This window comes from Carex rostrata, chromosome 21 (genome assembly GCF_964058835.1).
Source record: "Carex rostrata chromosome 21, lpCarRost1.2, whole genome shotgun sequence".
Lineage (NCBI taxonomy): Eukaryota > Viridiplantae > Streptophyta > Magnoliopsida > Poales > Cyperaceae > Carex > Carex rostrata.
Window position 1 is genome coordinate 3,781,787 of NC_135938.1, and position 27,989 is coordinate 3,809,775.

At 32.2% G+C, this 27,989-nt stretch overlaps 1 protein-coding gene and 1 pseudogene across 2 annotated transcripts in view; both read left to right on the forward strand.

Moving 5' to 3' along the window:
- The first annotated feature begins 4,964 nt into the window (after positions 1-4,964).
- LOC144573563 (scarecrow-like protein 9 pseudogene) lies at positions 4,965-26,837 on the forward strand (annotated as a pseudogene). The gene is made up of 2 exons (XR_013518034.1): positions 4,965-5,034; positions 24,545-26,837. The product of XR_013518034.1 is annotated as a scarecrow-like protein 9 pseudogene (transcript).
- LOC144573561 (scarecrow-like protein 9) overlaps positions 18,757-27,989 on the forward strand; it is a 38,700-nt gene continuing 29,467 nt past the window's right edge. The window contains exon 1 of the mRNA XM_078323344.1: positions 18,757-18,823. The gene's annotated coding sequence lies outside the window, so the exon portion shown is untranslated. The remainder of the gene's footprint in view (positions 18,824-27,989) is intronic.

The window sequence follows — 27,989 nt, forward strand, 5'->3', positions numbered from 1 at the left end:
AAGGCATGGGAACTGAAAATTATGGTCTACGGCAGTGAAACAATGAGTAAGCTGATCTGTGAGATCCTAACAAAGAGAATGGAAAGGAGAATTTTGCGGTTTCCGGTAAAAAGAATATAGATGCGCAATTCTGCCCGTTGATTCTGAAGCGCAAATCCGCAGTTTGAAGATTCGTACTAGGGGTGATTAATGAGCGAGCATGAGCGAGTTAGGGTATGCTCATGCTCGCTCATTAAGTAAATGAGCGAGTTGTTAATGAGCGAGTTTAAATGAGCGGATAAATGAGCGAGTTGTAAATGAGCGAGCTTTTAATGAGCGAGTTGTGAGCGGCTCACGAGTTATGAATTATGACTCATAACAAAATTATATGGTGTGCCCATGCATAACAAAATCCAACAAATTGTCATAATTCATTTAAATGAGCGAGTTGTTATGACTATTACTTGTTTTGGGCTTTAGGCGGAGGTTTTAGTTCTGTCGATTTACAAAAAAAAAATGAATATGAAATTATGAATATTAGTATATTACACAAGATTAAATGTTACATTGTGCTCACTATATTACACAGGATTAAATATGAAACTATGCTCACTATCTATCAATCTTAATGAGGCAAGGTTGATGTTACACATAATTACATATGATTAAATGTGGCAGGGATTAGATGTGACAAATTCTTAATGAGCGAGTTATGAGCGAGTTGGGTCATGCTCATGCTCGCTCATTAAGTAAATGAGCGAGTTGTTAATGAGCGAGTTTAAATGAGCAGATAAATGAGCGAGTTGTTAATGAGCGAGTTTAAATGAGCAGATAAATGAGCGAGTTTAAGCGAGCTTTTAATGAGCGAGTTATGAGCGGCTCACGAGTTATGAGCGATTTACTCACCCCTAATTCGTACAAATAAGTGAAATAGTGATAAGTTTATTTAATGCTTATTACAATTTACAAAAACGTCGTCTGTGTATGAATATTACTTTACGATTTGTGATTTCTTCAGAAAAATAAGTAGGTAACTACCATTTTATTTATGTAAAAGTTACAGTTTGTTTTGTTATATATGTTGATTACAATTTTATTGTTTTGAATCAATGAGGTCATATTTTAAAAAAAAATTAGGTGTAAATCTATATAAATCTCTAAAATTATATAGCATACATTTTAATATTTGTGATGAAGTACAATTGAGATTACAAGCAGTTTGTTGTTGTTGTTGTTGATACAAAAATGAAATGGGTAAATATGTGAATTTTGTAAGTTTCGAGAGAGAAATACGTAAGCTCAAAGTTTAGAGATAAATTATATAATTTTGAGTTGTTGAAAGGTATATGTGAAAATCTCTCTATAAAAAACTTAGGAGTTAAAAAAAAAATACCTTCTTTGGAAAACCGTGATTTTTATTAATATCCTCCAAAAAAAAAGAAAAACAAAATCAGATCTACTCTTCAAATTAAAAAAAAAATTCACAAATACCCTAACCACCCCCACAGTGGGGCGGTTTTCACAAAATTTATAGCAAACCGCCACCCCACTGTGGGGGCGGTCTGCTAAACATCTGAAAAAAAAAAATTATGTCAGCTCTCTTTATTTTAATTTATGCATTTTGATTATCCAATTCGAAGAAGAAACTGTACTGACAGTATAATTAATCACAGCTAACAAAAAATATCTCTCTGGTAATAATCATTGGACATGCTACCATCTGAACATGTAGGAATTCCTTTTACTTCTTTTTATTTTTCAAATTTACAAGTTGGTTTCTACTTTTCAAAGTTTGTATGCACGTCCTGGATCACAATTCACAAGTTTAATTTATTGAGTTAAATGAATAGGGTTTGAACATACAATGTACAGGTCCTGCTTTGGCATTGGGTGTCAATGATATCCTTTATTAACCATTTATCCGATCTATATCATAATTGATAAAACGGATATGCGTAAAATTTTTTTAGTTAGATTATCCAGTATGCATATGAGTATAAGAAAAATTATTTTGAGCTATTTTAATAAAGATATGGGTAAGAGCTATTTTATATTTTTTTCCGTTAGCTTATCCGGTATGGATATGAGTATAAGAAAAATTATTCATTAGCTATTTTAGTAAAGATATAGGTAAGAGCTATTTCATACAGTTACTCTATAGTGTAATTAATAAATATAAAATTACATATGATAAGTTTTTATTTATACATAAATGGCATAATTTTATTATTATAATTAGATTGATTTATATTATATTTTCTATAATTTTTTTTTTGTAATTTTTGATAAAATTTATTTATTTAACATTTTAGTAATTTTTGACAAAATTATTTATATAATATTTTATCATTTCCTTTAATTAATAATTTATATTTTTAAAAATAATAGGATCCAGAATAAATTACGGAATAATTTTTATTTATATTTTGTGATATTAGGTACATTTTATATTTAATATTTTTATTTATTTGTTATAATTTTATACGAGTGAGTCTATGGTACTATGCATATTACGATTTGGCCTGTAAGACGGCTCAATATTTGACTTTTCAAAATCCTAACGGTCGATCCGAACCATTCATCTTGTTCTCCATATTAATATGTGTTTGGAGACCAAATTTTACATTTTTTGAAATTTTTTTACTATTTTTTAGATTTATTGAAAATCACTGTTTTTGGATGGTCCAGAATTTTCAGATCAAGTGATTTTCTAAATATCTAAAAAAATAGTAAAAAAATTTCAAAAAATGTAAAATTTGGTCTCCAAACACATATTAATATGGAGAACAAGATGAACGGTTCGGATCGACCATTAGGATTTTGAAAACTCTAATATTAAGCCGTAGCACGGACCAACCCGTGATATGCATAGTACCATAGACTCACTCATTTTATATTATATTATATATGCTATTAATTTACTCATTAATTATATTTATTCATTTCCCTACCCGTTATCTTAATGGATAAGGATAAAGTACAAAAGTATGGGTAAGACTAATTTTAAGAGAGCATGAGTATGAAAGTGTCTGTGTGGCCCATACAATACCAGTTGACACCTCTATTTGTCACGGTAACCCAACACAAGCTTGATAAAAGTATCACATCACCATCAAAATTCACTAGTCAAGAATCAAAGTAAGTTGCCTGATGTGGTTTTTTTTTTCAACAATTATTATCTAGAAGCGGAATAATACAAGATTCAATTTTCACCATTTCTCACAAAATAATCACATCTCTGGATTATCGCAAATTATCTTGCAAGAAAACACAATATTTAATTTCTCTAGTTTCTGAAAATAAAGAATTTGGCCTTGAAAGTCCTTACTTTATTTCGTTAAGACCCCCTCCAATCATTTAAAAATATAAATTAATTCATGCCTTGAAGGGATGGATACCGTGCATCATAGTCACAAAATTCGCAAATTAAACCCGAATTAAACCTAAATAATTCGTTTTATTGATAGCCAACTATTTCCGAATTTTTTATTGATAGAAAATGATAAAATGAAATAATTAAAAATGAGATCAAATAAACCCTGTTATATAAAAGTTACGAGTGAGTTGAAAGATATTAATCAAATAATTTTTGTGATGATGGAGATTTTATGGCTATTATTTATTCTATGAGATGGGTATCCGTTAATTTGTAGTGTATGTGAAATGTAATAATAGAAACGGCTGGAGCAATCTCCTGATGACATCCAATAACCTGATAACACGACAAAAAAATGTCCCTTTGGCTAATCCTATGCCACATATCGCATTGGAAAGTCAAGTGATGCCTCCTACGACGTGTGAAAATTTAATCCAAATAAATCAATTAAACAACAACAAAGTATCGAGTTAAAAGTTGAAACTCTAAGAAAAAGCTACTAAGCCTCTAATAGACATAATAAAACTGGTAATTAAAACAAAATATAGTATAAAAATAAAGAGTAAGAAGAAAGTGTAAACCCCAGAGTTTTTATTTTGAGAGATCGTGGCACAAAAATAAAAAATCTTTAAAATACCCCTTTTTTATAATAATTCTAGCAGTAGAAAAGTGTATCCACTCCTTAGACACGTCCTTAGGAAGTTTTTGGATGGTTCTAAAGGTGGAGAGGTGAAAAAATCCTGCTCAGAAACATAGGCGGATCCAAAATTTTCCTGCGGGACGAATTGGGTTTAAATAGCTAATTGGATTTAAATCCATTAACTAATTTGATACTCGATAAAAAAACAATGCTTTGACTTATATTTTCCAATACTAACTTATAATTTCTGATATTTTAACTTACAATTCTAATTATCACTCATAATTCAAGAAATTTATTTTGATTTTAACACTAAATTTAACCCGAATTACAAATTAAATATCTAGAGAAGGGTCAAAGTCGGTCAGTGCCGATAGATCACCAATAAAACTCAAAATCTAGAGGGGGCTGCTAATGCATACTTCTAATGCATTTAGCCCATTTTACCCTTTATTAAAAAATAAATAGATATGTAGTGTGTTGTATAAAAATGTTTGGTCGATTTTTTAGTATAAATGGGTCATTTTGCTACTTCTAACGCATACCCACTACCATTTTAGGTACATATTTCTGTAAGTGTCAGAAGTAGAAGACTGATTCAATATCAATTACAAGACTAACATTTTTTTCAAACATACTACGTTTTTTTTAACAAAGGGTAAAATGGACATTTTATAAATTTAAAAAGAATTTTAATAGAAAAGACAATAAAATAGGTACATTTGTGAGTTTTAAAGTTTAGAAGGTAAATATTATATTATGAACATTAAAGAAGGAAATACGTAATTTCAAAGTTTTTGAGGGGTATACGTGAAATTCCTCCTTTTTTCCGAGTTGTCAATGTAATTAAATGATGACTACCTTTATAAAGCTCCTTGTGTCTGAGTTGAATTTTCTACACTTCATTCCCACCATTTGCAAAGAGATAGCAGAGAGGTAGATAGAAGAAGAAAAAAGGTCTTTCCATACAGCCACAGGAAAGTGTTATCTGTATTCACAACAGAGAAAGCAGAGCAAGCAGAGACTAACGGTTAGGTATGTGCTTTATATATGAACCTCGTCTCTACACTTCATCTAATGAATTTCCTGGTATATTTGAAAGAATCTTTGTCCATGGAGATTATTATTTTCAAGGGTAAATTTGTCAAGAAATTAATTCTTCTGACATATTAATTATCATAACAAAGCATATATAACATGGATTTTCTTTGTAAAGAGGTTAATTAAGTCCATATTATAGAGGGGGGTGGGTACTGGGAGGCTTGTTGAATTTTGCATCAGTTTTTTTAGTATGGATTTCAACACTTTTCAACACTATTATTTGTAAATAGGTGGTGGTGATGTACTGAACTTTTTCTGATTTTAATATATCCGTTAATAGGCCCCTTGCCAACTAACATTAAAAGATGTTAATTAAACAAGGATACATGTTCCCATTCATTCGTAGAAACAAGTTTATACAATTAGATACATATGCATCAACCAAAACAATTATGAAAGCAACAGAAACGAAACATTCTCCCAAAGACTATTGCTAATGAGATCCATTGTAAAGTATCCCTCATCAATCCACACAAAAGCCTTATTTGCCAGTACCAGTCTTATTAGGTCCAATACCGGTACTAGTCACCACAAAACAGTCAGCTTTAACACCAGAAAGGCATAAACTTTACCAGTGCAGCAATTAACTAGTTTATTACAATTCAGACCGCCTTAAACCTCAAAAATAGAATCGAACCTAACAAATTTTGGCACATGTGGCTTGTAATGTCAAAATTACATTCCATAATACCTAGGAAGTTTATTGTACGTGTTCCTTAGTGATAAAACTTTAATGTGAGTTAAGATATCCTCATGGTCTCTCTTGATTTTTTTAATCTGAATGAGCTTGGGATGTAAAGAAATCGAATAATCAGAACCAAATTGCTCAATACTGAATGACGTAACATTGGAATCTGACAGCCACATTATTTAGTCACACCAATACCAGCCCTCTGACCAAATCATCAAATCCATACCTGAACCTGACCTGAATGAGTTATACCCTCACTTGTCCAAGTAAGCTAGACAAAACTTCTAAACTAGTTTTTTTTCATCCTGTTTTTTTACATAATGGATCAATTCAGTTTCTTGTATTAATGCAATGCGACGTGAATTCATGATGAGAAACATCACGCAAGTTTAGAAGTTTGGTAATGATGCACTGCGACGTGAATTCATGAGAAACATCCCAAACCAAACCCAGTTTGGTAATGATGACTCTAAATAAGTACCACTAACTTTTAGTATATAAAATATATACTTAGTTACACTAATTTCTCTATTGGATTACAAGTGTATAATTATACGATGTAGTAGTGTCGGGTATCGATCCACAGTGATAGATATATCCTAAGTTATTTAACAACGTAACACTAGTTTAGTTTCTTCGGATTTGTTTGGTAGCGTGTATACTTAAATAATTAATAAATAAAATAGGTGCAGGTTGATTTTATAGTTTACACCGGCAGATTGATAGGTGGAGATGCTAATTGCTGTAAGCCAAGAATAGGGAGCCTCTAGGGTTTTAGATGAAATCTCTCTAATTATCTCAATACATATTTATGGTTCTCATGTCTACCCATATACGGCCTTATGTTACTGCTTCATACGGCCTTTTGTCACTACCGTATGTGGTATAGACCACCCCGCAGACAGAGCCGCATACTGATACTATTATTCCGTACGGATGTCAGGGTTCGGTTCTATGCGTATTTGAAAGGTTCTCCGACTCTAAGATCGGCTTGTGGGAGACAATTTAGATTATCATAGGGTATAATGTAATTAAACTACTAACATCAATCTAATTAATTATATCTCCCTATTACTCGCTAAGTAATAACCCTAAACCTACTCATTACAAGTAACAAATAAATTCCTAATTATAATTCGATATGTAATCTAATCTATATCCTACTAAAGGAGCCCACTGGGTTCTAACCCTAATCTTTGAACTGCTGTCAAGTCTCGTTAGCCGAAGTGTTTATAGTATTTACTTGTATCCCCTCTCACACCGAGGTACAATGACTTAACACCTATAGGTATATGGAGGACATTGGCATATAGTAGACAAAACTATATATGCAATGATATATTTCAATAACATTCAAAGAATAATGAAATCTCAAATAGACATAAAATATATATATATATATATATATATAGAGCTAGGCTACGGTGAGTTGCGAAGTAAAACGACTATTTTACTTCATGCTCATATTTTACGATTTTAAAGTTCAAAACGTCAATCCGAACCGTTCATCTTGTTCTTCATATTGAAATGTGCTTGGAGACCAAATTTTACATTTTTTGGAAGTTTTTTACTATTTATTAAGCAATTTTGAAAGTTGCTGATCTGATGGTCCAGAAAATTTTACTGTTTTTTACTGTTCACAGCAAAACAACAATTTTTAAAAATGCTTAATAAATAGTAAAAAAATTCCAAAAAATGTAAAATTTGGTCTCCAAGCACATTTCAATATGGATTAAATATCTAACGGTTCGGATCGGTAATTTGGACTTTCAAAATAAAAATACAGCATGAAGTAGAAATACGTTTTACTTCGCAACTCACCGTAGACTACCTCATATATATATATATATATATATAGGATTTGGCTAATATGCTATGGGTAGCTAAGAGGCCTCCCGTGCTACGGCTCAATATTCGACTTTTCAAAATCCTAATGGTCGATCCGAACCGTTCATCTTGTTCTCCATATTAATATGTGTTTGGAGACCAAATTTTACATTTTTTGGAAATTTTTTACTATTTTTTTAGATTTATTGAATATCGCTGTTTTTTATGGTCCAGATTTGTCTGAAAAACAGCGATTTTCAATAAATCTAAAAAAATAGTAAAAAATTTCAAAAAAATGTAAAATTTGGTCTCCAAGCACATATTAATATGGAGAACAAGATGAACGGTTTGGATCGACCGTTAGAATTTTGAAAAGTCGAATATTGAGCCGTAGCACAGGAGGTCTCTTAGCTACCCATAGCACCGTAGCCAAGTCCTATATATAAATATATATATATATATATATATATATATATATATATATATATATATAGAGGAGGGATCGAGTTACAACACTCTTGAGTTACAACAAAGTTACAACATCTATTTTTTTCATTTTCAAAGTCCAAATCATCGATCCAAACCGTTAGATATTCAATCTATATTAAAATGTGCTTGGAGACCAAATTTTACATTTTTTGAAATTTTTTTACTATATATTAAGATGGGTACAAAATCGCTGTTTTTTAATGGTGCAGAATTTTAATAAAAACAGCAATTTTGTACCCATCTTAATAAATAGCAAAAAAATTCCAAAAAATATAAAATTTGGTCTCCAAGCACATTTTAATATAGATTGAATATCTAACGGTTTGAATCGATGATTTGGACTTTGAAAATGAAAAAAATAGATGTTGTAACTTTGTTGTAACTCAAGAGTGTTGTAACTCGATCCCTCCTCATATATATATATATATATAGGTTTTGGCTAATATGCTATGGGTAGCTAAGAGGCCTCTGTGCTACGGCTCGGATTTCGAGATTTCAAAATCCTAACGGTCGATCCGAACCGTTCATCTTGTTCTCCATATTAATATGTGCTTGGAGACCAAATTTTACATTTTTATGAATTTTTTTACTATTTATTAAGCCACTTTGAAAACCGCTAATCCAACGGTAGTTTCTGGTTTTACTGTTGGGTTAAGCCACCGTTGGATCAGGGGTTTTCAAAGTAGCTTAATAAATAGTAAAAAAATTCATAAAAATATAAAATTTGGTCTCCAAGCACATATTAATATGGAGAACAAGATGAACGGTTCGGATCGACCGTTAGGATTTTGAAAACTCGAAATCCGAGCCGTAGCACGGAGGCCTCTTAGCTACCCATAGCACCGTAGCCACGTCCATATATATATATATATATATGGACTTGGCTACGGTGCTATGGGTAGCTAAGAGGCCTCCCCTGCTACGACTCAATATTCGACTTTTCAAAATTCTAACGGTCGATCCGAACTGTTCATCTTGTTCTCCATATTAATATGTGCTTGGAGACCAAATTTTACATTTTTTGGAAATTTTTTACTATTTTTTTAGATTTATTGAAAATCGTTGTTTTTCAGACAAATCTGGACCATAAAAAACAGCGATATTCAATAAATCTAAAAAAATAGTAAACAATTTCCAAAAAATGTAAAATTTGGTCTCCAAGCACATATTAATATGGAGAACAAGATGAACGGTTCGGATCGACCGTTAGGATTTTGAAAAGTCGAATATTGAGCCGTAGCACGGGAGGCCTCTTAGCTACCCATAGCATATTAGCCAAGTCCTATATATATATATATATATATATATATATATATATATATATATATAATAAAGAGATAATATATAATTCATTACATCCAACCCTAGAGAGGAGAAACTTAGCTACTGAAAGCCATGACAAAATAACCTAAAATTTAGAAAACCTCTTCCTTAGATGATGCCTTCATCTTCTGCCTTAGACTTTGAGCACTTCTTCTTCTCCAACTCCAGAAATTACACACAATATTCTACTCTAAACTATGTACTTACACATCTAAAACATGCACACTAATTCCTATTACATGAGGGGTTTATATAGTATTCCTAAGGCGTGTAGTCATAGAGAACATGAGTGCTAATTATAGCCTCCCATGTCATATTTCGAGGTTCTAAACATAGATTCTTTCCAAAATGGAGCGCTAAACATAGACTTGTAATCATAGCAAAGCTTGCCACATCTGTAGATTCGTCCTTCTAGAAAGTTGCTGAACGACTGAGATTTCATCCAAATTAGACAGTTCATGGATTCAATCTGTGTGCCCGTGCGATACTAGTTTTATACCGTATACAGTATAAGTTATACCGCATGGCACTATACTTAACCGAATTTCAGTGAATTTCACCATGTTGTATGTTATGCACTTCGTGTGAAGTATTTACATACTCCATGTGATGTCCTATTTTGATGTTTCCTTCATAATTTACCTAAATATAACATTTTTTCTCCGTTTTTGGCCTAAATTCGCAACTTTCTCAAAAACCTGCCAAAATAGCCTAAAAGCACGTTTGCGGTGAATAATTTAGAAAAATGGATACTTTGCATACGCTTTTCCATAATTTTTCATACTAACAAGTAGTGATTTTCGCTATATAAATTGGGGTTATAACAAATGTAAAGGAAATTTTACTGACCTAAAATGAATGTAATCCTGATCCATAATTTATTGGAGGTTGCCGTGCATGTTTGCATTTCCAAATTATATAGTCAAATTGATACTGTAGAATAGAAAGTACTGCACAATTTATCATGTCATTTTCCCTTAAAATTACCTGTCGGGGTTAGGATAAAGTAGTAAGCTAGCGCTGCTTGGAGAGGTGGTCATATATATATATTTTTTTTTTGTTACAAGTAAAAGAGGAAAAATACGTAACTTGCAAGTTTTTTTTATAACCAACTCAATCATCTCATAATTTTACCTTGAAACTTTGGGTATATATTCCTTTTTATTCTACTATTTTGTTTGTAACTGTTTTTTCTGCAATAAGAAATTAAAGAGTCAATTTGGTGCAAATTGCAGTTACTGGGCACTTTGCAACTTGGAAAGCACAAATTCTACTACATAGCTTCATACAGCTTCAAAAGGACTTTGCTTGGAAATTTCCAACGAGGGAATAATGTCCTAGATACACTGAGTGCACCCAAAGCCATTTTAAATTTTACCAGACAATTTCCCCAACTATGTCGAGTGACAAACTACACCAGAATGCCACACCCAATCCATTCACAAGCAATGGTACAAATAACCAAGAGGTTTGTGATCTCACTTCCAATGCAGTAATCAACTACATAAGCCAAATTCTGTTAGAAGAAGATATAAATGATGATATAAACATATATCAAGAAGAAGCAGCTATTCGAGAAACTGAGAAATCATTCTCTGATCTCCTTAGAAAAGAGTACCCTTTTTCACCTAGCTTGATCGAATTCCATCCAACCCAAAATTATAACACTACAAGAAGTGGTTCCAGTAATACTATTAAAAGTGTTTCAGAAAATGATGTGCCATTATACAGTAATTATGAACCCCTCTTGATCAGTGCTGACTGTATATCTTCTTTATCTATGGAGAGCCTTCCTGCCACACAAGTCCAAAAGGGTGCTGAAGAAGCAATGAAGTTTCTTCCAACCATTGAGAAGTTGTTTGTTGGTTTAGAGCCAAATAGAATTGAGTTTCAGGAAAAACCCAAAAAAAACTATGCCAGTGGGAACAAAGCAATATGTTACGAGGCTAGAGCTAAAAAGGCTACTCGTAATGATAGAGAACCAGATCTATCAGAGAGGCAAGCTCGCAAGCAACAAGCAGTTTCCTCAGATGAGCCGGCAAGAAATGAGAACTTGGATCAATTTCTCCTTTCCCGTGGTAGCGAATATGTAAAAGAGGTTACCTCCATACGTAAAATTTTAAAAGAAGAAATGAGCAATGAGTCACCGGGGCATCAGGTGGAAATAAGTGATATACAAGCATCAGGAAAGAAGGAAACTGGAGATGGCTTGGTGAATCTTCGTTCTCTCCTAATTAGTTGTTCTGAAGCAATTTCTGCTGACGACTACAGCAGGGCCTTTGAACTCATCAAGCAAATAAGAAAACACTCATCCGCTGAGGGAGATTGCGACCAACGTATGGCATATTATTTGGTGGATGGGCTTGAAGCACGCTTGGCTGGTACGGGAAGTGACATTTACCATAAATTACTGTCAAGTCGAGGAACAGTGGCCAATTATTTAAAAGCATTCCGCTTTTATCATGCAATCGCCCCGTTTTTTAGGGCATCAATGCACTTCTCTAACCAAACAATCCTTAACGTTTCAAAAGGTGCCGCAAAGGTTCATATAATTGACTTTGGAATCCAAATGGGATTCCTATGGTCATCTTTCTTTGAACGTCTCTCGAGCTTAGGTAGCACACCACCTAAAATCCGCATAACTGGAATAGAATTTCCAGAAAAGGGTTTTCGTCCATGTAAACTAGTTGAAGAGACAGGAAGGCGGTTGTCAGAATATGCTCAGAGATTTAATATCCGTTTCAAGTATCAAGGTATAGCATCCAAATGGGAGAACATTAGGTTAGAAGATCTTAAGATTGAAAAAGATGAGATTGTAGTAGTAAATTGCTTGTATCGACTTCATTACCTTGCCGACGAGACAATTGCCATGAGCTGCCCTCGAGATAAAGTTCTATGCTTGATAAGGGAGATCAAACCACGTGTCTTTATTAATGGAATTATTAATGGTGCATATAGTACACCATTCTATACAGCCCGAGTTAAGGAAGTTGTGTCCAAGTTATCTACATATTTGGATATTTTTGAGTCAACTATGCCTCGAGAGAGTGAGGCGAGGCTCTATATAGAAAAGTATTACGCATTTCCCAGAGCAATTAATGCAATAGCTTGTGAGGGTTTAGAGAGAGTGGAGAGGCCTGAGACGTATAGGCAGTGGCAGGCGAGGAATCTTCGGGCCGGCCTTGTGCAGTTGCCGGTGAATTCACTGATCAAGGAAAATATAAAGCAAACAGTGAGACAGCTTTACCACAAGGAGTTTGTAGTTGATGAAGATAACAATTGGCTTCTATTAGGATGGAAAGGAACAATCTTATTTGGGTTGTCCACGTGGAAACCGAATGAGCATTAAGTATTGATTGTAAGACTAAATAGAAAGGAGAGATAAACTTTGCTATATTTTTTGAATGGTTTCAATGTATCATTTTTAAGCACTTTATTTTGTTTTCACTAATAATTAGAAGAATTAATGGAGCTTATATTATTGTATAAACCTACCTTAATTGTTACAAGGTTTCTGCTTGGGTTTACGTTTAATTGATATCAATATTTCATTTTGTAATTTTATTTGGTCGCACAAGCATTAAATCAAACAGCTTAGGCAAATATCGATAAGAATTCTTTTCTTTATTTAATATATAAGTGTACATAGAAGAAAAAAAAAAATTCTCAACTTATCAGACAAAAATATGGATAAAATCTATTTCGTATTCATTATCATACAAAATAATGGATAATTTATATATAAAAAAATTATTTGTAAGAGTAAGTATATCATTTTTATGAGTGACTTTATGATACTATGCATAGTACACATCAGTTCGTAATATGGATCTATTTTCAAATTCCGAACATTCATATCAAACCGTTGTACATGATCTATATATGAAAATATACTTGGTGGCCACATTTGCATTTTTTATAATTTTGTACTAATTATTTAGATCGGTAGAAGTAGAATTTTTGAATCAAATAAATTTTTATTTATTTTAGAATATAGTGTAGAATCTTTAAATCAAGTGTGTTAATTATTTATTTAAATATTGTAAAAGAAATTCTAAAAAAAAAAATGATATTTGGTCTTCATGTACATTTTCATATGGAGATCATATTAAGTGATTTTGATTGAGATTGACTATTTGAATTTTAAAAATAAAAATATGAATTCATAATACATATCGATATGTGTGATATGTGTTATAAATAGTAGCCTCACTCAATTATTATTATTATAATAATAATAAAAAAATAAAATAAAATAAACATCTTAAACGCACAAAACAAAATAAACAAAATTACGGATTAAATGAATTGTAACAACGCAACATATTTGTTTACCTAACCGAGGTTCGAATGTCCCTCTTACCATCACCCAAGGAAAGATCGCCGAACTAATTGCCACCACCATAATTCTTGATAAGTTATAAGAAGAATATAGGAGGATCTAATAGAAAAAAAAAAAAAAAAAAAAAAAAAGCAAGGTTCGAAAGACAAGATCGATCACACCGTATCATGTAAGAAGGAAATTTGGATGGGACCGTTGCTGCGATTGATTTCGACGAGGAAAGAAGTGGTCTGGCTATTATTGGAACTCATTTTCAGTTTTACTAGCTGAGTTTGTTAGTATTTGAGATCCGGTTTAATCTTTTCTAATTGTCACATGGATAAGTTGGTCCTTGTAGCACGAATTCGAATCCTCTGCTTTAACTCAATTTTTTTTTTTTAATTAATGCATCTCGATCATCCGATCTGTTTTAAAATTTGTGTAAATTAGATCCACACTAATGTTAAAGAACTTCCTATGTTTTAGGCAGGAGCTGAATTGACTCCGTTTAAAATCAGACGATTGAAGTTTATTAACTCAGAAATAATTATTTTAAGTGAATACAGAGGATACGCATTCATGTAGCATCTCTGTACATATTTTTTTTTTATCAATATATTTTTGTGGAATTTTTCACTAATCCTAAAAAAGATAAAAAGAATGGACCTGACGGAACGTTCAAGACTATAGACAACATAAGTAGGTTATCAATGATATTGTTTAAACCGATTCCTAGTGTTTTCAAATTTCGATAAGTCACTTATCTAGGAGTAAAAAAAAATATTTTCATTAACTTATCTAATAAGAACTTATGAAATAAGAGTACGAATAAGAATAAGAGTTATTTTGTATCTATTATTTGTAGAATAACTGATAAATATAAAATTATATATTATAATATGAGTAGAGTTAAAATGTATTATTGATTTTGTGCATCATTATACTCCATATCTTTATTTCATTTTTAAAGTTTAAATAGTCGATCTGAACCGTTTAACATAATATCTATATTAAAATGCATTTAGAGATCAAATTATATATATATTTTTTAGAGTTTTTTTTGCAATTATTTTAGATAGATACAAAATCACTAATTTTGGATGGTCCAGAAGCACTGATTTTGTACCTTTCCTAAAAAATATAGTAAGAAAAAAATTCAATAAATGTAAAATTTGTTCTTTAAGCACATTTTAGTATGAATATCATGTTGAGTGGTTCGGATCGATTGTGCAAACTTCAAAAACGGAAATAAAAGATGTAGAGTATGATTGGGTACAAAACCAATAACATTTTAAACCCACTCTTATAATATTGTATCTGTATATATAATTATATAAATTTTTATTATCATGATGAAATTGATTTATATAATATATTATCATTTAAAAATTTATGATAAAATTGATTTATCTAGTTTATTAATTAGTACACAAAATTAATTTGAAGAAGTAATAGTGGAATTTCCATTTTAGATGTAAATTGAAGATGTCAAAAATATATAAATGCACATATTACTTTACCTGTTCAGTAATTAATGAATAGAGCGGACAGCTTTCTTTATTAGTCCTATTTTGAAATTACGTATTTCCCCCTCTAAATTTGATAATATCATATTTATCCTTCTAAATTATCAAAACTCACAAATTTACTCAATTAATCAATAACTAAAATTAATTATGTTTATTATTCTCTAAAATATAATTAATCACTTAATCCTCCCCTTCCATTGAATCGCTCCTGTGGCCATGATCGATGAAACAGGTCTCTTTCTCTCTCTCGCGTTCTCATCTCATTAACTGCATCACTTGATATTAATTTCATCAAAACATCACCTTTCTCTTTGACAAACACCAATCTAATGAACAATTGGTTTACGAACCGCTAGGTGGATTTCATGTGCCCAGTAATCAATCCAAAATTAATCCCAATAATCAACTTTAAATAGTACTACGATGCTCCATGTGAAAGGAATCAAACAAATTTACATAAAACAATTTAAAATCAACTAAAAACGATTGTCAGAACAGTTCCCAGGTCAACCGAACAGGGTGACCCTGTTCCAGCACCTTGGGCGAGCCTCTGATGGCCAACAAGGGCACCAATCAGAGGGTCTTCTCATATATAAATTTTCAAAAGACCGTCGAAGTTAGAGACCACAGAAAAAGAAGAAGAAGAAGAATTAGAAACGAAGAAAATATAAAACCCAAATAGAATACGGATTTAATGAAGGAAAGAAAAGAGAATTGCAAGCTACGTATCAGAATAATAAACAGTGACAAAGAAAAGAGAGAGACAAATCAATGGCAAGCAACAGTGACGAAGAGAATAGCCGCCTCCATATTGTTGACTTTTGAAGAGGCCAGTGCACATCTTAGCTATCAGCACAAATCTTAAAGCCTATCAAGCCTGAATGAAGGATGAAGGGCTTATTAATCATAATTTGTTTTAGTTATTTATTAATTGGGTAAATTTGTGAGTTTTGAAAATTTAGAAGGGTAAATGTGAAATTATGAATTTTAGAGGGGGAAATACGTAATTTCGAAGTTTTGGAGGGGTATACATGAAATTTCCCCTATTATAATTATCCAATTCGAAGAGGAAACTGTACTAACAGTATAATTAACCACAGCTAACAAAAAATATCTTTCTGGTAAAAATCATTGGACACGCTACCATCTGAAAATGTAGGAATTCCTTTTACTTCTTTTTATTTATCAAATTTACAAGTTGGTTTCTACTTTTGAAAGTTTGTATGCACGTCATGGATCACAATTCACAATTCACAATTTCAATTTACTGAGTTAAATGAATAGGGTTTAGGTATACTGGTCATACTTTGGCATGAGTTCAGAAACAGTGAAGTAATCCAATCTTTGAATTTTGAATCAGGACCGTTCGATTCGAATCTGTGATAATCTATTTCAAAAGATGAATTTGAATCGCAAAGCAATAATATCAAACGATGGATTCGAATCGGCCGGTCTAGATTCAAAACCAAAAAATTAGATTACTTTAGAGGATCCAAACCCCTTTTGCATTGGGTGTCAATGATATCCTTTATTAACCATTTATCCGTAATTTATCCAATCCATATCGTAATTAATAAGACCGGTATATATAAGATTCCTTTTTCTTTGTTAGCTTATTTAATATGGATAAGCATAAGAAAAATTATTAGTTAGCTATTTTAATAATAAAGATATGAGTAAGAATTATTTCATACCGTTACTTTATACTTTTATAGTGTAATTAATAAATATAAAATTACATATAATATTTTTTATTTATACATAAACAACATAATTTTATTATTATAATTAGAATGATTTATTTTAGATTTTCTATAATTTTTTTGTTTAGTACTTTATGATAAAATTAATTTATTTAATATTTTAGTAATTTTTGACAAAATTATTTACATAATATTTTATCATTTCATTTAATTAATCATTTATATTTTTTAAAATAATAGGATCCAAAATAAATTACGGAATACAAAATATTTTTTTTTTATATTTTGTGATATTAGGTACATTTTATATTTAATATTTTTATTTATTTGTTATAATTTTATATTAAATTATATATGCTATTAATTTACTCATTAATTATATTTATTCGTTTTGCTACCCGCTATCTGAATGGGCAAGGATAAAGTATAAGTAAGCTAATATTTAATGAGTATCACTAAAGTACGGGTACGACTAATTTTAAGAGAGTATGAGTATGAAAGTGTTTATGTGTGACCCATACAATTAGGGGTCTTCAAATGGTCGGTTCGGTTGAAACCAAACTAAAATAACCAAACCAAGTGTTTCTTCAGTTTTCAAAAATAGAACCGAACCGAACCGATTAAAAACCGAACCAAACAAACCAAAGTAAATTTCAGTTTGTTTAGTTCAAACCGAAGTAAACCTATTGGTGTCATTATTAATGATTATTAAACATGTTCATACCTAAGTTGTTTAATTACATACAAAATATGTAGATGTTTTTAAATATTTAAACTAATGAAAGAAATGAAGTAATGATTGAATCAAACAAAATATAAACCATACTTGAACCAATATAATTTGGTCAGTTCGGATTAGTCAGTTTTGAAAAGTCTAAACCGAACTGAACCATTTAAATCGACATAATTCAAAAATTCAACCGAACCGATCCATTTAAGCAGAAAAACCAAACTGTTTGATCCACAAATTTCGGTTCATATGAAAACCAAACAAACCGAACTGTTTGAACACCCCTACATACAGATACAATACCAGTTGATACCCCTATTTGTCATGGTAACCCAAAACAAGCTTGATAAAAGCATCACATTATCAGCATCAAAATTCACTAGTCAAGAATCAAAGCCAGTTGCCTGATGTGGTTTTTTTTTTTTTTTTTTTTTTGAACAACTATTATTATCTGAGAGCAGAATAACACAAGATTCAATTTTCACCATTTCTCACAAAATAATCATATCTCTGGATTATCCCAAATTATCTTGCAACAAAACACAATATGTAATTTCTCTAGGTTCTGAAAATAAAGAATTTGGCATTGAAAGTCGATCCTTACTTTATTTCGTTAAGATCCCCTCCAATCATTTAAGAATATTTAAGTTAATCATGGGCAAGCCGGGTACCCCGGTAAAATGTAAATAAATTTCTGAAAAAAAGAATATTTAAGTTAATTCATCCCCAGAAATCCAGAAGGGATGGGTAGCGCTGTAGCGTGCGTTTAGATCCTTCGTAGAGCATCCAAGTCCTAGCGCATACAATTTTTGACTCTAAATGATGACCACCTATATCAATCCCCTTCCGTCAAGAAATCCTGATATCTCCATTTTTGGGTGAACAACGTGTACGGTGCCTATTCGAGTATTCGTCGATACTTTGAAATATATATTTATATGCGAATTCCCTTCCGTGTGTGTTAATTTTTCCACACTTCATTCCTACCATTTGAAAGCAGAGTAGCAGTAGTAGGTAGAAGAAGAAGAGAGATCTTCGCATACAAGGAAGCATTCTGTGTACTCGCAACATAAAGAAAGCAGAGCAAGCAGATCTGCAGCGGAACCACGGATAGGTACCGGCTTTCCATATGCTTTTGTTCTTCCAATGAATTTCCTGGTACATTTGAAAGAACCTTTTATCCACAGAAATTATTATCTTCGATGAATGAATTTGTCAAGAAATTCATTCTTCTAAAATATTAATTACCATTACAAAGCATCTATAACATCAAATTTTTAATAAGGGGCAAATTTTATCTATACCCCTAAAAAACATCAAAATTACATTTTTCTTCTGTCTAAAGTTCATAAGATCATTTTTACCCTTCTAAATTTCAAAAACATACAAATTTACCCATAGTAGGAATTATCGGTATCGGGATCGGGATCGGTCCCGGCGATACAGATCGGAGTATCAAACTTTTTTTGCCAGAAGCTTGTTTTACACTAAAAAAATAGAAAAAAATTGATAAAAAAATAATTTGTCAATAATTTATATTTAGATAAATTATTACAATCAAATAATCCACTAATACAATATAATACAAGCATTAAAACTATAAACACACTCTTTCACTGCCAGAAACTATGTCGTGCTAGCTGGATTACTTCATCGTCGTCTGTATTATGATAAAAATGGGGATATTGTTGTCCAGAACAAAAAAAAAAAGATATTGTAGAACCAAATGAAAGATTATTAACAACTTTAATTATGGATTCATATTTCTCTATTTCAGCATAGTTGATACTTGATACTCAATTTAATCAATGTGATGAGTTTTCAGCATGTGCATAGTTTATACTCTATTAAATCAATCACGGGTTCAAGTTTTCAGAACAGAATCGGACCAAAATAGCAGAAATTGGACGAAAAACAGAAAATCTGTCAGTATCGGATCGGTGTCGACCGATAATTCCTACTATGAGTATTTACCCATTTTATTGCTTTTTCCCCAACAAGAATACCAGTTTCCATTCATCAAAAGCTAGCCTTAGTTGCCAGTACCAGTTTTATCCAGTAAAGGACACTAAACAGTTAGCTTTAACACAAAAAGGTCACTAAATCAATCTTATCCAGTATTATCCCATACACTGCAACTAACAGTGCAGCAACTAACTGGGTTATTACAATTCAAACCACCTTAAATCCCCATAATTACAAAGGAGCCTTCAAAATTTTGGCATATGTGAGTGAGGAAACTATGATGTTAGTCGAAATTTCCTCAAACCTCTCTTGATTTTAATCTGAACCAACTTGGGATGGTAAGAAAGTCGAATAATCAGAACCAATTTGCTCAATACTGAACGAAGACATAACATTCCAACCGGACATCAACATAACAAAAAAATTCAGATCCAAACTCAAAATTTGAGTTACTTTAGGGATCCAGATTTCAAACTAGTATCAACCATAGGCTGCCACGTGAATGCTCTAGGGCCATTTGAGTTTGAAACTTTGGATCAATACATAATAGTTTAAGAGTGAGTCTATGGTAATATGCATATTACGATTTGGCACCGTGCTACGGCTCTATATTCGAGTTTTCAAATTCTAACGGTCGATCCGAATCGTTCATCTTGTTCTCCATATTAATATGTGTTTGGAGACCAAATTTTACATTTTTTAAAATTTTTTTACTATTTTTTTAGGTTTATTGAAAATCACTGTTTTTGGATGGTCCAGAATTTTCAGATCAAGTGATTTTCTAAATATCTAAATAGATAGTAAAAAAATTTCAAAAAATGTAAAATTTGGTCTCCAAACACATATTAATATGGAGAACAAGATGAACGGTTCGGATCGACCGTTAAGATTTGAAAACTCGAATATAGAGCCGTAGCACGGTAACAACCCGTGATATGCATAGTACCATAGACTCACTCATAGTTTAAACATCAATACCGTTTCATTTTAAAGTTTCCAAAAAATTTAGTGGAAACCACATATCACCTCTACAATGGACAACAGCTTGACCCTATCATGCATTGAGCTGAGAAAGTTAGTAGTGGGAAACACCTGTCGCATACAATATTTGACTCTTTTGGTATTTTTTTCTCCGAATTGTCAGGGGCGCCCTATTCGAGTATTCGTCGATAGTTTGAAATATATATTTATATGTGAATTTCCTTCCGTGGGTGTTAATTTTCCACACTTCATTCCTACCATTACAAAGCAGAGTAGCTTTAGTAGGTAGATAGAAGAAGAAGAAGAAGAAGAAGAAGAAGAAGAAGAGAGATTTTCCCATACAAGGAAGCATACTGTGTACTCGCAACATAAAGAAAGCAGAGCAAGCAGATCTGCAGTGGAACCACGGATAGGTACGGGCTTAATTTCCATATAGACCTTATCCCTAGGCTTTTGTTTTCCCAATGAGTTTCCCGGTATATTTGAAAGAACCTTTTATCCACAGAAATTATTATCTTTAATGAGTGAATTTGTCAAGAAATTCATTCTTCTAAAATATTAATTACCATAACAGAGCATATATTAATTATCATGTGTACCCCTAAAAAACTTCAAAATTATGTATTTCTCCCCTCTTAAATTTATAAGATCATATTTACCCTTCTAAATTTCAAAAACTTATAAATTTACCCATTTTATTGCTTTTTTTTTAATTAATACTCATTTTAAATTTTTAACATTCCCATTTCACCCTTTATTGAAGGAGTTTTCCAAACAAGAATACCAGTTTCCATTCATCAAAAGCTAGCCTTAGTTGCCAGTACCAGTTTTATCCAGTAAAGGGCCCTAAAAGAGTAACTCTAAAACCAAAAGGTCACTAAATCAATCTTATCCGAGTAAAACTAGGGTGCTCTTAAGCTCACCAAAATTAATTTATTAACCTTCTAATTTTGAATGCATTAAAATTAATTTATTAACTTTCTAATTAATTTATTAAATCAATCTTATCCGAGTAAAACTAGGGTGCTCTTAAGCTCACCAAAATTAATTTATTAACCTTCTAATTTTGAATGCATTAAAATTAATTTATTAACTTTCTAATTAATTTATTAAATCAATCTTATCCGAGTAAAACTAGGGTGCTCATAAAAAACGTTCAAAAAATGAATGCACTAAAATTAATTTATTAAACTTCTAATTTTGACCACTTGACTTTATACTAAATTAATTCGAATGTTTAAAAATTTCACATGTAGATGTATCACACGTAAGGTAGGCGGGTTTCAATGGTTCGGATTCGTCATTTGAAATTAATTTAATAAGTTTTAGAGTTAAGCTTAAGAGCACCCTAGTTCTGCTCATCTTATCCAGTATTATCCCATACACCGCGACTAACAGTGTAGCAACTAACTGGGTTATTACAATTCAAACCACCGTAAATCCCCATAATTACAAAGGAGCCTTCAAAATTTTGGCATATGTGAGTGAGGAAACTATGATGTTAGTCGAAATTTCCTCATACCCCTCTTGATTTTAATCTGAACCAACTTGGGATGGTAAGAAAGTCGAATAATCAGAACCAATTTTCTCAATACTAAATGAAGACATAACATTCAAACCGGACATCACCATTCTTTAATCTGCCTTGTCTCTCCACTCCAAACAGTGCGCGCTCCCTCTCCGATTCTCCTCTTCTGGAGCAGGTGAGTTGGTCTGGGCTAACCAGATTTTGAGAATTTTCACCTTTGCTGTCGTTCCTTCCCTCCGCATCCCTCTGTCTGGAGCACAGCCTGAGTGATAAAACTTTGATCTGAGTCGAGATATCCTCATGGTCTTTCTTGATATTTTTAATCTGAATGAGCTTGGGATGTAAAGAAATCGTATAATCAGAACCAAATTGCTCAGCACTGAATGACGTAACATTGGAATCTGACAGCCACATTCTTTAGTCACACCTTAATCTTTCATTACTTCTAATTAAATCTCTTAATTAGCGCACCCTGAATTCTCTCTCTCTGACCTTTGAATATATATATATGCGCAACCCATTCTCTTTTTTACTCTATGTTGGCAGGATTAGAAAAAATAAAATAAAAGGAATTTAAAACTTTTCTTTGATTTCCTCCCACAGAAGTATCTTGAATTTACTCTCCATTTTCATTTTATTCCAATTAATCAAAATCTGATCTATGTTAGATATTGCGAAGTTATCATCAGTTGCTTCTATGACGTGTCTAAAGAGCAACAATCGCGGATTATCTCGATTGCGGTTCCATCTTGCATGATGAGATGGAATACATCTAAGGAAAGTGTTTCGTACACGATCCAGGTAACTCTATTTCAATTTGATTTATTTTAATTAATTTCTAACTATCCGAATATTATGAAAATTTATACCAACAGTAAGTTGCTTGGAGAGGTGGTCATTCTCAATATATATACCATGGTTCCGAAAATCGGCCGATTCCGAGTCGACTCGGCCGAGTCAACTCGGAATCGGCGGTGTCCGGACCGAGTTTTACCCGATTCTCGCGCCCGTGCGAGTTTTTCGGCAAAACTCGGATGAACAGTGCCGAGTCAGCTGAGTTTTGTCCGATTCTCACTAACCTGTGCGAGTTAGAAGATCGTTGGTTTACAATTTAGCCATTTGGGACAAAATAGCGAAGTGTTTTTGGAGAAGAAGAAGGCGTGCTGTTGGGAAATGGGTATAGTTCATTTGATTTTTGAGTAGACTTGTTTCACTATATTATTATTCCAACACTTCTAAATATGCTGCATGGTTCACAATAGACCAGGTTCGGTTGTATAAACTGACTACATTTGTTTTCCTATTCTATTTCTAAACTACGGTGCTTAGCTGCTCCCAACGTAGCGGGTCAATTTCATATATTTTCAAGAACTGCCACATTAGTGGTCATAAAAACACACCATACAAAACAAAATACAAACTAGTGGATTCTTACATATGTCCACTGACTTCTTTATTTCCTATAATTTTTCTTTAATTTAGAATATTATGTATATGCTATATATTACTTATCGACTAATTAGTATAATATTTTGTACGCTTGTATTTAATTATACTAGTGGATTACATAGGTGACATTCTTTTGTCTCAATATATTTGAACAAATTATTTTTTTCTATTTTTTCCTATAATTTTAATACAATAATTTTTTTCATTTGTTTTTCTATTATGTGTGAAAATTCATCAGATTTTGATTTCTATTTCATGGTCAACTTATCGATTCTACTTGTGATTCCGATTTTAAAACCATGATTTTATCTTGACCTTTCATCGAATTGTTTGGAAATAAAAGGAATCTTCATTTTAAAGAAAGAGTGTGTCAGCAATTTTAGTATTTAATAAGAAAAATATAAATAATAAAATAATAATTAATTAATAATATTTTTTTGTCTATCTCTGATTAAAATCCTGACTACGCCACTGTAATCTAGCTTACTAATATCCTGAAATTCACAAATTATATAATTAGTGGATTATTTGAGTGTAATATTGTCTTAATTAACATAGTTTTTTTACAAATTATTTTTATCAATTTTTTTTGTATTTTTTGGCTACAAAACAAGGCTTCTACCAAAAAAATCCGAGTTACCAATCCGATTTTTCCGATTCCGGCCGATTCATCCGATTCTGACTCGGCGATCAAAAATCCGATTCTGATTCCGATTCCGAGTTTCAGAACCATGATATATACAAGTAAAAGAGGAAAAATATGTAACTTGCCAGTTTTTTTATAACCAATTCAATCATCTCATAATTTTACCTTGAAACTTCGGGTATATATTCCTTTTTATTCTACTATTTTGTTTGTAACTGTCTTTTCTGCAATAAGGAATTAAAGAGTCAATTTGGTGCAAATTGCAGTTACTGGGCACTTTGCAACTTGGAAAGCACAAATTCTACTACATAGCTTCATACAGCTTCAAAAGGACTTTGGCTTGGAAATTTCCAACAAGGGAATAACGTCCTAGATACACTGAGTGCACCAATAGCCATTTTTAAATTTTACCAGACAATTTCCCCAACTATGTCGAGTGACAAACTACACCAGAATGCCACACCCAATCCATTCATAAGCAATGGTACAAATAGCCAAGAGGTTTGTGATCTCACGTCCAATGCAGTAATCAACTACATCAGCCAAATTCTGTTAGAAGAAGATATAAATGATGATATAAATATATATCAAGAAGAAGAAGCTATTCGAGAAACTGAAAAATCATTCTCTGATCTCCTTGGAAAAGAGTACCCTTTTTCACCTAGCTTGATCGAATTCCATCCAACCCAAAATTATAACACTACAAGTAGTGGTTCCAGTAATACTATTGAAAGTGTTTCGGAAAATGATGTGCCATTGTACAGTAATTATGAACCCCTCGTGATCAGTGCTGACTGTATAGCTTCTTCATCTATGGAGAGCCTTCCTGCCACACAAGTCCAAAAGGGTGCTGAAGAAGCAATGAAGTTTCTTCCAGCCATTGAAAAGTTGTTTGTTGGTTTAGAGCCAAATAGAATTGAGTTTCATGAAAAACCCAAAAAAAACTATGCCAGTGAGAACAAAGCAATATGTTATGAGGCTTGTGCTAAAAAGTCTGCTCGTAATGATAGAGAACCAGATCTATCAGAGGAGCGAGCTTGCAAGCAACAAGCAGTTTCCTCAGATGAGCCGGCAACAAATGAGAACTTGGATCAATTTCTCCTTTCCCGTGGTAGCGAATATGTAAAAGAGGTTATCTCCGTACGTGAAATTGTAAAAGAAGAAATGACCAATGACTCACGGGGGCATCAGGTGGAAATAAGTGGTATAAAGGCTTCAGGAAAGAAGGAAACTGGAGATGGCGTGGTGAATCTTCGTTCTGTCCTAATTAGCTGTTCTGAAGCAATTTCTGTTGACGACTACAGCAGGGCCTTTGAACTCATCAAGCAAATAAGAAAACACTCATCCCCTAAGGGAGACTGCGACCAACGTATGGCATATTATTTGGTGGATGCGCTTGAAGCACGCTTGGTTGGTACGGGAAGTGACATTTACCATAAACTACTGTCAAGTCAAGGAACAGTGACCGATTATTTGAAGGCATTCCACGTTCATCATGCAAGTTGCCCATTTATGAGGGCATCATATCACTTCTCTAACCAAACAATCCTTAACGTCTCAAAAGGTGCCGCAAAGGTTCATATAATTGACTTTGGAATCCAAATGGGATTCCTATGGCCATCTTTCTTTGAACGTCTCTCGAGCTTAGGTAGCACACCACCTAAAATCCGCATAACTGGAATAGACTTTCCAGAAAAGGGTTTTCGTCCATGCAAACTAGTTGAAGAGACAGGAAGGCGGTTGTCAGAATATGCTCAGAGATTTAATATCCGTTTCAAGTATCAAGGTATAGCATCCAAATGGGAGAACATTAGGTTAGAAAAAGATGAGATTGTAGTAGTAAATTGCATGTATCGACTTCAAAGCCTTGCCGATGAGACAATTGCCATGAGCTGCCCTCGGGATAAAGTTCTATGCTTGATAAAGGAGATCAAACCATGTGTTTTTATTAATAGAATTCGTAATGGTTTGTCTAGTACGCCCGTCTATACAACCCGATTTAAGGAAGTTGTATCCAAGTTCTCTACACTTTTGGATATTTTTGAGTCAACTATGCCTCGAGAGAGCGAGGCGAGGCTCTATTTAGAAAAGTATCTTGTAGTTCCCGAAGCAATTAATGCAATAGCTTGTGAGGGTTCAGAGAGAGTGGAGAGGCTTGAGACGTATAAGCAGTGGCACGCGAGGTATCTTCGGGCCGGCTTTGTGCAGTTGCCGTTGAATTCACTGATCAAGGAAAATATAAAGCAAACAGTGAGACAGCTTTACCACAAGGAGTTTGTAGTTGATGAAGATAACAATTGGCTTCTATTGGGATGGAAAGGAAAGACCTTATTTGGGTTGTCAACTTGGAAACCGAATGAGCATTAGAGTGTTGATTGCAAGACTAAATAGTAAGGAGAGATAAACTTAGCTATATTTTTTGAATGGTTTCAATGTGTCATTTTAACCACTTTATTTTGTTTTCAGTAATAATTTGGAAAATGGAGCTTATATTATTGTATAAACCTACCTGAATTGTTACAATGTTTCTTCTTTATTAGTCCTATTTGATTTTAATTATTCAATTCGAAGAGAAAACTGTACTCACAGTATAATTAACCACAGCTAACAAAAAATATCTTTTTGGTAATAATCATTGTACATGCTACCATCTGAAAATGTAGGAATTCCATTTACTTCTTTTTTATTTTTCAAATTTACAAGTTGGTTTCTACTTTTGAAAGTTTGTATGCACGTCTCGGATCACAATTCACAAGTTTAATTTACTGAGTTAAATGAATAGGGTTCGGGCATACAACGTACAGGTCCTGCTTTGGCATTGGGTGTCAATGATATCCTTTAATTATTAACCATTTATCCGATTTATATCATAATTTATAAGATGGGTCTGTATAATTTTTTTTTTTAGTTAGCTTATCCGGTATCGATATGAGTATAAGGAAAATTATTTTTGAGCTATTTTAGTAAAGATACAGGTAAGAGCTATTTTATATTTTTCGCTAGCTTATCCGGTATGAATATGAGTATAAGAAAAATTATTAATTAGCTATTTTAGTAAAGATATATGTAAGAGCTATTTCATACCGTTACTCTATAGTGTAATTAATAAATATAAAATTACACATGATAAGTTTTTTATTTATACACGAACGGCATAATTTTATTATTATAATTAGATTGATTTATATTATATTTTCTATAATTTTTGATAAAATTAATTTAGTTAACATTTTTGTAAATTTTGACAAAATTTATTTATATAATATTTTATCACTTCATTTAATTAATAATTTATATTTTTTTTTAAATAATAGGATCCAAAATAAATTACGGAATAAAAAATATAATTTTTTTATATTTTGTGATATTAGGTACATTTTATATTTAATATTATATTTATTTGTTATAATTTTATGTTAAATTATGTATGCTATTAATTTACTCATTAATTATATTTATTTGTTTCGCTGGCCGTTACCTTAATGGGTAAGGGTAAAGTATAAGTAAATTGTTGTTTAATGAGTAGCACTAAAGTATGAATAAGACTAATTTTAAGAGAGCATGAGTATGAAAGTGTTTATGTGTGACCCATACAATCCAATCCATTAAAGTACCATGCATTAAGATGTAGAGTATTCAAGCGCATACAATCTTTGACTCTTTTGGTATATCTAGTCTAGGATATTTTTTCCGGGAAGAATTTCATGTATA